The sequence below is a fragment of the Limulus polyphemus genome, unplaced genomic scaffold (genome assembly GCF_000517525.1).
Source record: "Limulus polyphemus unplaced genomic scaffold, Limulus_polyphemus-2.1.2 Scaffold196, whole genome shotgun sequence".
Taxonomy (NCBI): domain Eukaryota; kingdom Metazoa; phylum Arthropoda; class Merostomata; order Xiphosura; family Limulidae; genus Limulus; species Limulus polyphemus.
Genome location: NW_013665806.1, coordinates 405,382 through 417,273, shown reverse-complemented (window position 1 = coordinate 417,273; position 11,892 = coordinate 405,382). Strand labels below are relative to the sequence as shown.

General features: G+C 34.3%; 1 protein-coding gene across 5 annotated transcripts in view; it reads right to left on the bottom strand.

The window, feature by feature from the left end:
• LOC106478279 overlaps positions 1-11,892 on the bottom strand; it is a 32,776-nt gene that overhangs the window by 2,983 nt on the left and 17,901 nt on the right. For 3 of the 5 annotated variants that reach the window (XM_022381862.1, XM_013938810.2, XM_022381861.1), the window contains exon 2: positions 2,693-2,854. The gene's annotated coding sequence lies outside the window, so the exon portion shown is untranslated. Of the gene's footprint in view, positions 1-2,692; positions 2,855-5,480; positions 5,517-11,892 lie in introns of all 5 variants that reach the window. The other 2 variants (XM_022381863.1, XM_022381864.1) reach the window with 1 other exon arrangement.

Here is an 11,892-nt window from a genome sequence, read left to right as displayed (position 1 = left end):
AAAACGTACGTCGTAGGTTACAATACATAGTCGCGAAATACACGAATATATCTAAAAAATGATACTCTCTATGACATCATCAACAAATCACTAACTTATATCACATAGTCGCGAAATACAGCAGTATGTTACATCGTAAGTTACAATACATAGTCGCGAAATACGTCAATATATCTAAAAGTTACGTCGTAGGTTATATTTTGTTTTATAATCAATAACATCAGTAGATTTTTTATTATATAGAGTAAATAGTTAAAATAAATTAATCCTGACTGACGTACTATTTGAAGCTGTTTTATAATTAATGTTATCAGTGTATTTGTTCCTATTCTATACAGTAAATGATTACAGTAAATTTAAACTAATTATTAAAAACTGTTCTGTACAGTAAGCGAATAACGACTACATTTCAAATCCCGCTAAAACATTTCCCGATTTAATAGTTTTGTTTACGTTTACTTTCTGATTGATTATATTATATTACAGTTACATCTGTTACAGTAAGATTTGTTTTTAGAACAGACACAACGTTCCGATCACTGGTGCGATCATTCTCAAAAAGCTTGAGTACTTGAGGGATGATTGCACCACTAGTCTAAACGTTGTACCTGTTCTAAAAACAAATCTCACGTACTGCAAAAGTTATAACTGTAATATAATATTTTCAGCTTTAGATTAATTATAATAAGTATACACGTTTTCTTACCACTGGTTTGCAGTACCATGAACTTAAAGTTTTTTAATGAAACAACTATACAAAAATATTTTCATTTCATCGGGTTAAGGAAGGGAAGAAAAATTAATAACATTAACCTTTTCTTGTCGTAACAAAAACTTTTTTGTGCAATGCCATGATTACAACCCCATCTGAAAATGGGTTATAAAAATATTTTCTGGGATTATAGAGTTATCTTTGACCTGATGAGGACAAGTTCTTTTGTTGAAAGCGTTGCTATCATTATATATGTAAATTTGTTCATCTCTCGAAACCAATAGGGTAATCTTTATAGGATTTTATAGTTTATACTTGTGAATCTGTAAGCCTATGGCCTACATTTACAGGGCCACTATAACGCAAATTTAGTGCTTGAACTCCTATTTTGCACTTTTTCAGTTTATTATTCTATTATAATGCAAATTTAATTTCTATCATCAGGTTACGAACGGTAATTAGTAGGCCTACATATTTAAGTGCTCTAATGTAAATCGGTGCCATATTTGGGGTCCGCTTTCGGGAAATCCCGTAAAAGTGTTTTCATGAAATACTTGAGATATCTATGGGATTGGGTGAAAAGTTTTACCTTTGTGCAATTCTCGGGACCGAGACGATTCGTTTGGTACTACTTAGAAGTTGGTGCGACCAGCAGTTTAGCAAGAGTTACGTGATACAGACACTGAATCTTATTATATAGATACTTATTCATGTCTCGAAAGCAGTAGGGTTTTATGGTTATATATATATACATTAGTCGGGATAATTTCGAGATGTAAATGTAACCTTGCTCTGATATAATGTTGACCAGCTTATTGCAAACCCTGAGAAGGTAGGGGAAGGAGTAGGGCAGGACAATTAATCAACTCCGAAGAGAACCTGTCAAACCTGTAAGTCATAATTTATGTTGAGAACACCACCCTCACTTTTTCTTCAGCCTAGAATACTGTGGGTGCTGAGACATTGTCAGTTGTATAGCTTTCTGTTTTCACACCCAGTCACGTGACAAAAGTTGACTAGCTTGTTATCTTTGTGAACCTCTTTATCACTTAAATATTAATGACATACCTTACTGTGGTTACCTTATTTGTCTCGAAAAAGGCTCACTCTGAATTGTTTGTTAATAGTTATAACAAAATAGAGTTTAATTTGCCCAAAATAGACAAACTGCATGGTTAGCTTGGCCTATTTTAAAACTATTTTTTAAATTTGAAGTGTTTTTTTTCAAGTTGAATAATTCTGCAATATTTTTTATTCTAATATTGTCAAAATGTAAGAACAGAAAACATACTGTTTTCTATGTGAATATTGAGATTTATATCGTTTAAAGTGTACAGTTTAGAAAGTGCGCAAATAAATAAAAAATAGTTTCCTATCATTCAAACCATATAATGTCTATATATTAACAATTTTATATATTGTGTAGGCTTAATGGTGAATGTGCCAGACTTCAGATCGAAAGATTCAACTTTCGAGCCCGCGATATGTTGCTGAACACGCTGTGAACACGTTATAAAAACATAAAATTCTGTTATTCGGCTAATATTAGCCACGTAGACGGCGGGTCCCTATGGTCAGAAAATTTAAACTAAAAACAGGCAACCGTGAACCTTTGAGTCTCTGAAATTTCCATTCACCCCATATGTTGCATGAGATGCAGATGAGATTTAACCCTTACAGTACCGTTTTGATTGGTTAGTTAGAACTTTTCTTAAACAGCAAGAATGCACGAACCTTGAGACAAGGATTGTACGTAAATCTCAACAATAACTTGAAACAGATTGAACGCTATTTGTGTTACCTGTTTACAATCAGTTCAGTGATATTTATCGATATCAATTTATAGTCATCAAAAGAGCTATTTCAATTACTTACTTTATCAAGAATTTCTAAGAACTAAAAAAAGACATATAAATACAGCATCCATTAATTAGTAAGTTGCTATACGCTATAATACGGCTATAAGGATATTGAAATTACATTTTGCTGTAGAGTCAGTCTCCTCGGATAGCTTTAACTCCTTGGCTCTAAGCATGACGTAAACTGTTATAGCTTTAACGACAGTCAGCTTGGTGTAGGAACTGAACCGTGACACTGTTACGCGGATTTATCACACATGACATGCCAGTCACAAAATTCTCTCTGAAACAAACAAAACACATCATCTGTTAAGTTTTACACAACGATTAAGTCAGAAAATTGAAATATAAGTGCGGGCCACTTCACAGTGTTACTAAATAACACGTTGAACCCTATACTTACTGTGTTATCACTTGCATGTTTCGTCACTTGACCACTTAATCTATTTCGTCTTTCAAGCGAGTCGATATATTTTTTGTATAACGATTTTATTTATTTTTTCCATTTTTTTTTTACTCTAGAAATTCAAGTACTTAATGTATGTTTAACTGCCTCAACGAATTTTTCATTCCGAGCGATACTTGTCTTTACAGAATGTATTGTGACAATGTGGATACACATTACAAAAATTATCCTTGAAAATAAAAATCGTCAATCTAAAATGGGCCTTTAACGTGTGGTATGTGTTTAGAAAATGCTTAGTGCATAAGAGACGAGAAGAGTGTTTTATATCAAACACGGGATTAATCAGGCCTGGTGTTAAAGGTAGGCAATATAGACAGCTGAATAGGGAGCTAAATTCTCGGGGCGCCAAATGTTCTGGGGGTCTAGTGTAAGCAGAGACGCAGTCTTAATTTTTGCCTAGGGCACCAGTCAAACTATCACCTGCCGTGGGAGTAATTACCTTATACGAATTATATGCATATGCTAACGCAGTGGCTTGCAATGCGAGCCGTGGCGCCACTACGACATAGAACACATGCACAAGGTGATTTTACGACCATTCGACAATACTGTACCCTTACAAACAGACTTACGGCTGGAAAATTTTGTTACAGTCGTTTTCGAGGAAGGGTATTCGCACAGTGAGATTATTAAACGATATAGAACAAAGGGACACACAACCGTTCAAAGAAAGAGTCTTCGGTGTTTTCTGGAAGCAGAAAAACTCGTAAAGCGGAGCTTTTAGGACACCAATTGAGCTCCGAAAACACACATTAAATCAATCTGAAGAAACGCTTTAATCTACAAAGTGAAGGCTATTGTTATGAAAGAGAACCATCCGACCCAAAAAAGTCACTACGTGGAGCTGTATGTATCTCCTTGCGCCATTAAGGAAACTGACAAAGGCTCACAAGATTCTTTCAATACTTCGAAATCAGCATTTTTTTTCAGGACAAAGATGAACGAAAAAAACTGGTGGATTTATAACAGTCTCGTTCAACCATATAAACCACATACTTTTCAAGTCCTTGGCGAGCCTTTAGTGGACTTTTATGCATTTGTTCTACTATATGTTGTCTTAAACGCCGACATCCACGTACAGAAGGCCTGTTGAAAGATTGTCACGATGTGGGATCTAAGAGCGCCCGCCAGCTCGTCTTTTGCTGTAGTAAATAGAAAGGAATGATTGGCATTAGACTGAATACGGACGTTGGATATACAAGACAATTTAGTGTAGGCATTATTATTTAATTTATTTTGTGAATTAATATTTCATTTTTGTTTAGGTTTTAGGTTTTTAGAATTTCGCGCAAAGCTACACGAGGGCTATCTGCGCTAGCCGTCCCTAATTTAGCAATGTAAGACTAGATGGAAGGCAGCTAGTCATCACCAACCACCGCCAACTCTTGGGTTACTCTTTTACTAACGAATAGTGGGATTGACCATCACACTATAACGCCCCCATGGCTGAAAAGGCGAGCATGTTTGGTGGGACAGGGATTCAAACCCGCGACTCTCAGGTTGTGAGTCGAGCGCCCTAACCACTTGGCCATGCCGGGCTCTGATTGTTTAGTTTGTTAATAACCAGAGAGTTAAAAGCAATTATTTTAAAGGCGACAGTTATGACAAGTTTGGTTAAGTAACTCGGTAAGAGTCGTACGTTGTGTTTGCAATTCATTGATATCGAGGCTATAGATATTTCTAGAAGCCTCAGTGATAAATATATAAATAGTGGCGACCAAAGTGACGGAAAGAAGACAATTATTGGAAGGATACAACTGTGGTAACCCACTATGCAACGTAAGTGAATTATTCACCGATACTATTGAAATAAAAGTAGAGAAAAACAGTTCGGCTTGTCAACTGGATTCTAAAGCAATTGAATTAGCCTAAGTGGACTTTTGATAATAAGAAGAGAATTGTATAGTGTTTAAGAAAACAACTATGATATACATAGTGTAAAATAATTTTTGTACATGCGTTTATCTTGTTTTGAATATATTTTTTTAAACAAGTGGAGTGCGTGCTGTCCGTTTATTGTTCTAATTTATCGCTAACAAGTCACAGACACCTACTATAAAAGAATCCTTAACACCCACTCAGGTGTTTATATATTTAAAGTTCTGACAACGGATTACAATGAAAGAAGTAGTTGCAGGGAAGATGGAACATTGATCTGAAAAAGTCAGATTAACCTTCAGTGTTATACATCAAACGCTTTATTGTCTCCATGCATTATATTAATAGCGTTTCAACTAATACATTAGATGTAGTAATTTAGGTGGCGTGAGAAGCTCTGGTGTTTAGTACACGACCTCATACCTACCAGCTGTAGAAGAGATGCTACTGCACCCTCTTTTTTTATTGGGAACCTGTAATGGGTCAGAAATAAATAATACCAATAAAGTTATGATCAATCTTATTGTTAATTAATTTTATTAGTTAAGATATCGTGTTTTATTACCTGCTTAAGTCGTTGTGTTTCATAAGGTTCGATGACCTGTAAAAAATTAGCGTTTCAACATTATTGGAGGAAAGTGAAAGACCTAACCTCGCAACTAATGATGAGATCTTGAAAGATTGTGATTAAAATATAGAATAAACTTATTATGTGGTGAAAAATTATTTTAACTCTGAGCCATTTATTTAATTTTGAACGGACACTTTGTGTATTGTGACACACTGGTGAAATCTCGTAATGACGGAAAGGCTTCTTTAGCACTAATCCTTGTTGGATCAGTTTAAAGAAAAGGGATTAAACTAGTTTCAGTTTAATAACAACAACACAACGCTGAAAAGCAAAAGCCTTTTCATGCAAGTATTTGAAAATATCTGTTTACTAAAACTCCAACAAACTTGAAATGCTAGTAAAATGTTGTAATTCATGTATATTAGTTACCACTACAAATATTGATCTATTAAATTAATTCAACTTTTTTTAAGGGATTAGAAAAATTAATGATTATACCAAAGGTAAATAGATCACCTGATTTATTGTCAAAAAATCTGAAATGGATAATTACTTCAATAAAGATACACTGAATACAGGATCCATATGTGAGTTTAGTTAAGCCTATCAAAACTGGTACTTCTGGCTAATCAGTAAGTTTATTTACAATTCCAGTAATATAAACTAACTTTATTTTAATGAAACTAAGAAGAATTTTCTCGGAAACTTAACGAGTTAACAATCATAGGGGATTAAATACATATAGTAAGTTAAACGTAAACTTAATGGTTCTAAAAAAAGAAAAGTAATCCCTCCCACGCCTTAAACGTTTTTAAGACGAGGTACCTTTTGTAAGATATTAAGTTCCGTGAAGTTCTAGGGCAATCATTGTATGGATTAATGGTATACACTCTATATGAAATATTTGCACATGAAATTCGGTGGCATATCATCGTGGCGCCACGGATGACATCTTTAACACCTATTTATTTGTATATTACATATAATGCAACTTGAATAATGCTGTTGTTGTTGTACTTAGACTTTTTGTTAGCTGCACAAGCCGTCCTTAGTTTAGAACTGACAGACTAGGGATAAGGTAGCTAGTCAACAGCACCCACCACCAACTCTTGGGGCTACTTTTGTTTGATCTAATAGTGGGATTTAACCATTTTGTAAGTGACATCACAATTTTTTTGTTTTCGGTAAAACTTTACACGCTGTCACTGGCAATGAGCATCGCCTATGGCAAAAGATACGGCTTTGAAACCCTACAGGTGTTTAGTTTTCAACATATCTTTCTTTATGCACATCTCTGAAATGAACTACAATCCTAGATAACACGATTATATAATGAGTTCTACCAGGAAAGCTGCTAAAATATTAATGATAACTAATCTTAACTATGAGTAGCAGGTAAACTATAAGAAGTTTCTATAACCATTCTGCCCAAGGTCATCAGTTGGATACCCTTGATGCTAGCGGTGTTTTTAGTCCAAGAACACCTGATGAGGTTGGGTTTGCTTGGCAAAATTACCAAGCACCAAAACAGTTAAAGTTTCGTGTACCATGCCTATCACATTTGCTCAATGTAGTTATTACTATTTAAGAAATTTAATTTTATACATTAAATTTAGGTAATGGTGTAAATAACTAAAATATAGAAATATTTTAATTTAATACTGAAAATTACTATAAATTACAGGAACATATACAAACTTACGGCTTATTTAGTACGTGGCAAATTCCGACTAGATATCCACAGAACAACAGCACAACCTTTGTCAATATATGACCACTTGTGTACCTGGTCTAGTTCTACCTGTTTCAACCCACAATAGTGTTTGGAGGTGACCTTGTTAAAGAAAGTCTGCCCAACAGCCAAACTTGATAGGGAACAAACCAAAGTTGACCAGTTCTTAACAGCGGAAGGATAACTTTAGAAAGGTTAGTAAGGGTTTGAGGAATGTCAGAGGTATTTAGATATAGTTTTAAACCTCTATGATGTGATAAATGCTTGGACTTTCGTTGGAGTATGTAAGGTCGAGATAAAGAAAGCTACTAATATCGTATAGCTACTGTGTTAATTACGTGATTTATGCAGAGTCAATGACTACACCGTGGAAAACGATTGCCCCAGCATAACTTTTGGTGGAGTTGAATAAGTATGAGAGGCTAAATATTGGTGTATATACGACTAGGATGAATAAAATCATTTATATTCGTTATTGACCATGATAATTATGCGATTCATTCTGAGTCAACGGCCACGCAGTGAAAAACAATTGACCCAACATAACTTATGTTAGAGTTGAATAATATAATAAGTTTGAAAGATGGAATGCCTTGGTTTGTATTAGATTATGTAAGGCAGGGATAAAGAGAGTTATACATAATCACTAAATATTATGTCAATTTATAAGATCAATTTTCATAATATCCTCATTGAAATTGTCAATGTTATATAAATTTTTACCATAGATCACGTGATCATTTGACGTCAGTGCAAGACCACTGCAGCGAACCCTCGGTCTCAAATTGTGGAACGCATTTTTGCGGTAACAGATGCAAATTATAAACCCTCTGATTCCTAGTTCAGGTCACGCTCGACCAGAATAACAGAATGAAATATTAGAAAATAAAAGAGGAAGGTGAAAGATTCCTCATGTTTGGGAATTCGTTTAAGTACAGTGAAAACTTGGTAATTTTGTCTAATTGGAAGATTGAATTTTCTCATGCGATACCACATATCTACTCTCTAAGAGATATTCCAATACAACTTGGTCAAAATTTGTAATTAACATTACTACACCTGGATAAAATATAAGGTCAGTTTCTGGTTGAAGAGCAATTCCCTCCCTCCTTGGAATATCACTATGACAAAATATTCTCTGTCTGAGGATGAAACCAACAATATCTGTTGAAAACAAAACAATTAAATCCAAATTATTAGGTAACACTTTACCATTGATGTGATTAAGTTAATTGCTAACATAACCCATTTCTCAATAAAGCCCATGCGGTTGGATTTTGTCCGAACATCAGTGATCAAAGTACGACTCTTACAGCCTCCCCTTTATTTTTATGAAGAATATAGGAATAAATTTATGTTATACGACTTGCATTATTTATTATTTCTCTTCAGAATTGACACGGTCACAAAATATGCATTGTAAGAAAAATTTACAAAACTATTGTACATAGGCAAACAAAAGCCTGAGCAAAATATGATAAATTGTCCCAAAAGACACTTAAAAATTCACTCACTCCACAGAGAAGCTAGAAAAATAAAAAGACAGAAGGAAGAATCTACCCCCCCCCCAACTTTTTAAGTAACTTACCCGATGCATCAGAGCAACTTCTCTTTTACTTTTACTCGTGGGTTCTAAGAATTTCACTTCTTTTAATTGTTATAACCGGTAAAATATCTTAAAATAGTTATGATACCATCGAAGCCAACTGTTGAGACAAGGTAAATCTGGATAAAATAAGCTGATCACCTCAAATCTTCCATGTTAACTTGAACACAAAATCTGTACAGTATCTGTACACCAAAACAATAACTCTTGAAGGGTTAAACCAAGTTGTTCTCATTACTCTTTCTGGGGGAGTATTTAGGGGATCAGCCTTTAGAGTTCAAGTCAACAAACAACTAAACGAATATTTGTCATGTGTGCTTAAACGCATACGTAAATTTACAGTTTTAATAAAAAATACTCAAAATATATATAGTTTAACTACGACGTTAAGTTTACATCATAATACGTGCAATTGTTTGTGAAATGTAAGGAGGGCAAATGCCCCCTCTTGCCATTTTCTGCGGGCGCCCATGGACACTTGTATAATCCAAACTTGTATAGCTATAGTGTTTTTGATTAGATAAACGCTGTTTTCGGATTTGTTTTTAAAAAATCCTATCTTCACAGTTTACATAAATCAGATTATTACAAAGACGGTTACTTTTCTTGCTTAAGTCTGTAACACATAGCTATAAAAAATAATCAATAATATTAATATGACAAAACAACACAGAATGCTTTCATAAATTATCTCAAGAAACCGTTTATAAAATAAGAGTGAAACAATACTGCTGCATAACAATACCAACGATTGAGGAACGAAAGAAATCGTCTTATAATTATAAGATACACTTTAAAAGGTTACTTAAACATCCTACGCGATATTATAGAATAACAAACACGATTATGTAATGTTAAGGTTGAAAAAAAAAGAAGATTAAAACAGGGTAATTCTTGGTTGCAGAACTGCCATGCAGCAACAGAAAGGCTGCACGTGTACACGTTGTGTTTGCAGTGTTCCCACATGTTGCAACAGCTGGTTGATCTAACTGTGATTCACATCTGTTCTTCATCATTCCTAAGATAAACACCTCAGATAATGAAGGGTTTAGATTAGAATATTATCAAAACTCTTCTGTATTTATCGGCATTAAACAAAGAGTACGAAGAAAATATAATCCGAAAATTTTCATTTCTAGCTTGGGAAATCAATTTGCGACATCAAAATACATCTCAAGAATCTTATAATTAGTTTCCTAATCAATAAATACAAGTAGTTCATTAGAAAAAAGCTGACAGTTTATAAATAACGTTCAAATAAGCCACGTAGTAGCTTAACGGTAAGTTTTAAGACTTATAACACTAAAAACCGGGCACAGCATTGATTGCTCATTGTGTATCTTTATACATAACAATAAACGAATCATTCAAATAAAATCTGCAGGTTTCATATCGCATTTCAGGGAATTAAAAAGTAAGTCCGCGGATGAATTTTGTACAATCATAATGTGTTATTTGAAGTGGAATATTCTCTAGTAATTTATTCATATATCGGAATTCATTTTGCATATTCATTCATAATGAGATACTACTATTGGCTTTCTCCAGAGATGCATCTATTAGGTACACAGACTTTGTCAAAATGTTGCAGCCATGAAAATCAAGTGTGGAACATAAGGAGTTAACAAATATCTCTAAGGGTTAAAATATTCCCCTCGCAAAAGGTACCGTGAATTTGAGCCCATTATCTACGGTTAAAACATTCCATCTTATTCATAAAAACTAATCTAAAAACACTTTTGGTTAGTTCAATAAACGTTCCATGAGTTTCTCCGCCATATCCACTTTCAGTACATATGACTTTCTCATCAGTACAGTGCAAAGTTTTGGTTTTAAAGACTAGAACATTGGAGAACTTTTAGACAAATGGTTAAACATTACGAGCTATTATTTTAATATAAATAAACTAAGTAAATGGCACATAAGTGGCACAGCAGTATGTCTGCGGACCTACAACGCTAGAATCCGGGTGGTGGGCAGAGCAGAGAGCCCATTGTGTAGCTTTGTGCTTAATTACAAACAAACAAACAAATCAGACTTGCTCGCTTTCTGGTCCCATTATCAATTGAACGTTATTCTTGTATCAAACATTTTAAAACTACAACCAGAAAATTTGAAATACGATGCTCATTATTCAATGAAATTTCACTATATTGTATTTTAACAAACTCGTGCTTTTTTGTAAACTAATTCATCTACTCTTAATATAATCAATACTAAAACTTTTATGAGTACAGTGTACATGAAAGTCCTTGTTTAAAAAAAACAACCTTAGACCAACTGAATTAAAGTTTCGGGTCAAAAAAGTTGCATAAGAGAAAGCTTCAAGATCACAATTTTTTTCTTCCCTATATGCAGAGTTTGGAAACTAAGTTCTGTCGTTTAGATGTCAATTTGTTGCGTACAGATAAACTGAGAAAAATTTTCATTAAACCCGGTATTCACGTTTACGGGAATTTATTCTTTCGCTACCCTTAATCATGTAAGTGAAGTGAGCAGGTTTGAAATAATACAATAATAATCTGCCAGAGAAGACTATCACCAGTACCGAAATCTATTCCATAACTGAAAACACTGCAGATAATCACAGAGTGGCTAATAAACACAGCAAAGATATGTATTCCAAAAAGAACACAACAAAATAATACAGTCCTAAGCATGTTTGTTTGTTTCGAATTTCGCGCAAAGCTAATCGAGGGCTACCTGCGCTAGCAGTCTTTAACTTAGCAGTGCTAGACTAGAGTCAACACCGCCCGCCCTCAAATACTCTATTACCAACGAAAATTGGGAATAACCGTTACATTATGACTGAAAAGGCGAGTATGTTCGTTGACGGGGATTCGAACCTGAAACCCGTATATTGCAAGTCGAGCGCCTTAATTACCAGGCCATGCCCAAAGCATGTGGACAATTCCACCGTCAGGCAGATTACATAATCTTAATAGGGTGTTCTGGTGGTCCATGCACAAATATGAGTAGATTGATTCTCATCAAACTTAATGTTAGATCTTTGGAAGTTGCTGAGTTAAAAACTCAACACCCAAGTTTTAATAACTACACTGAGTGGT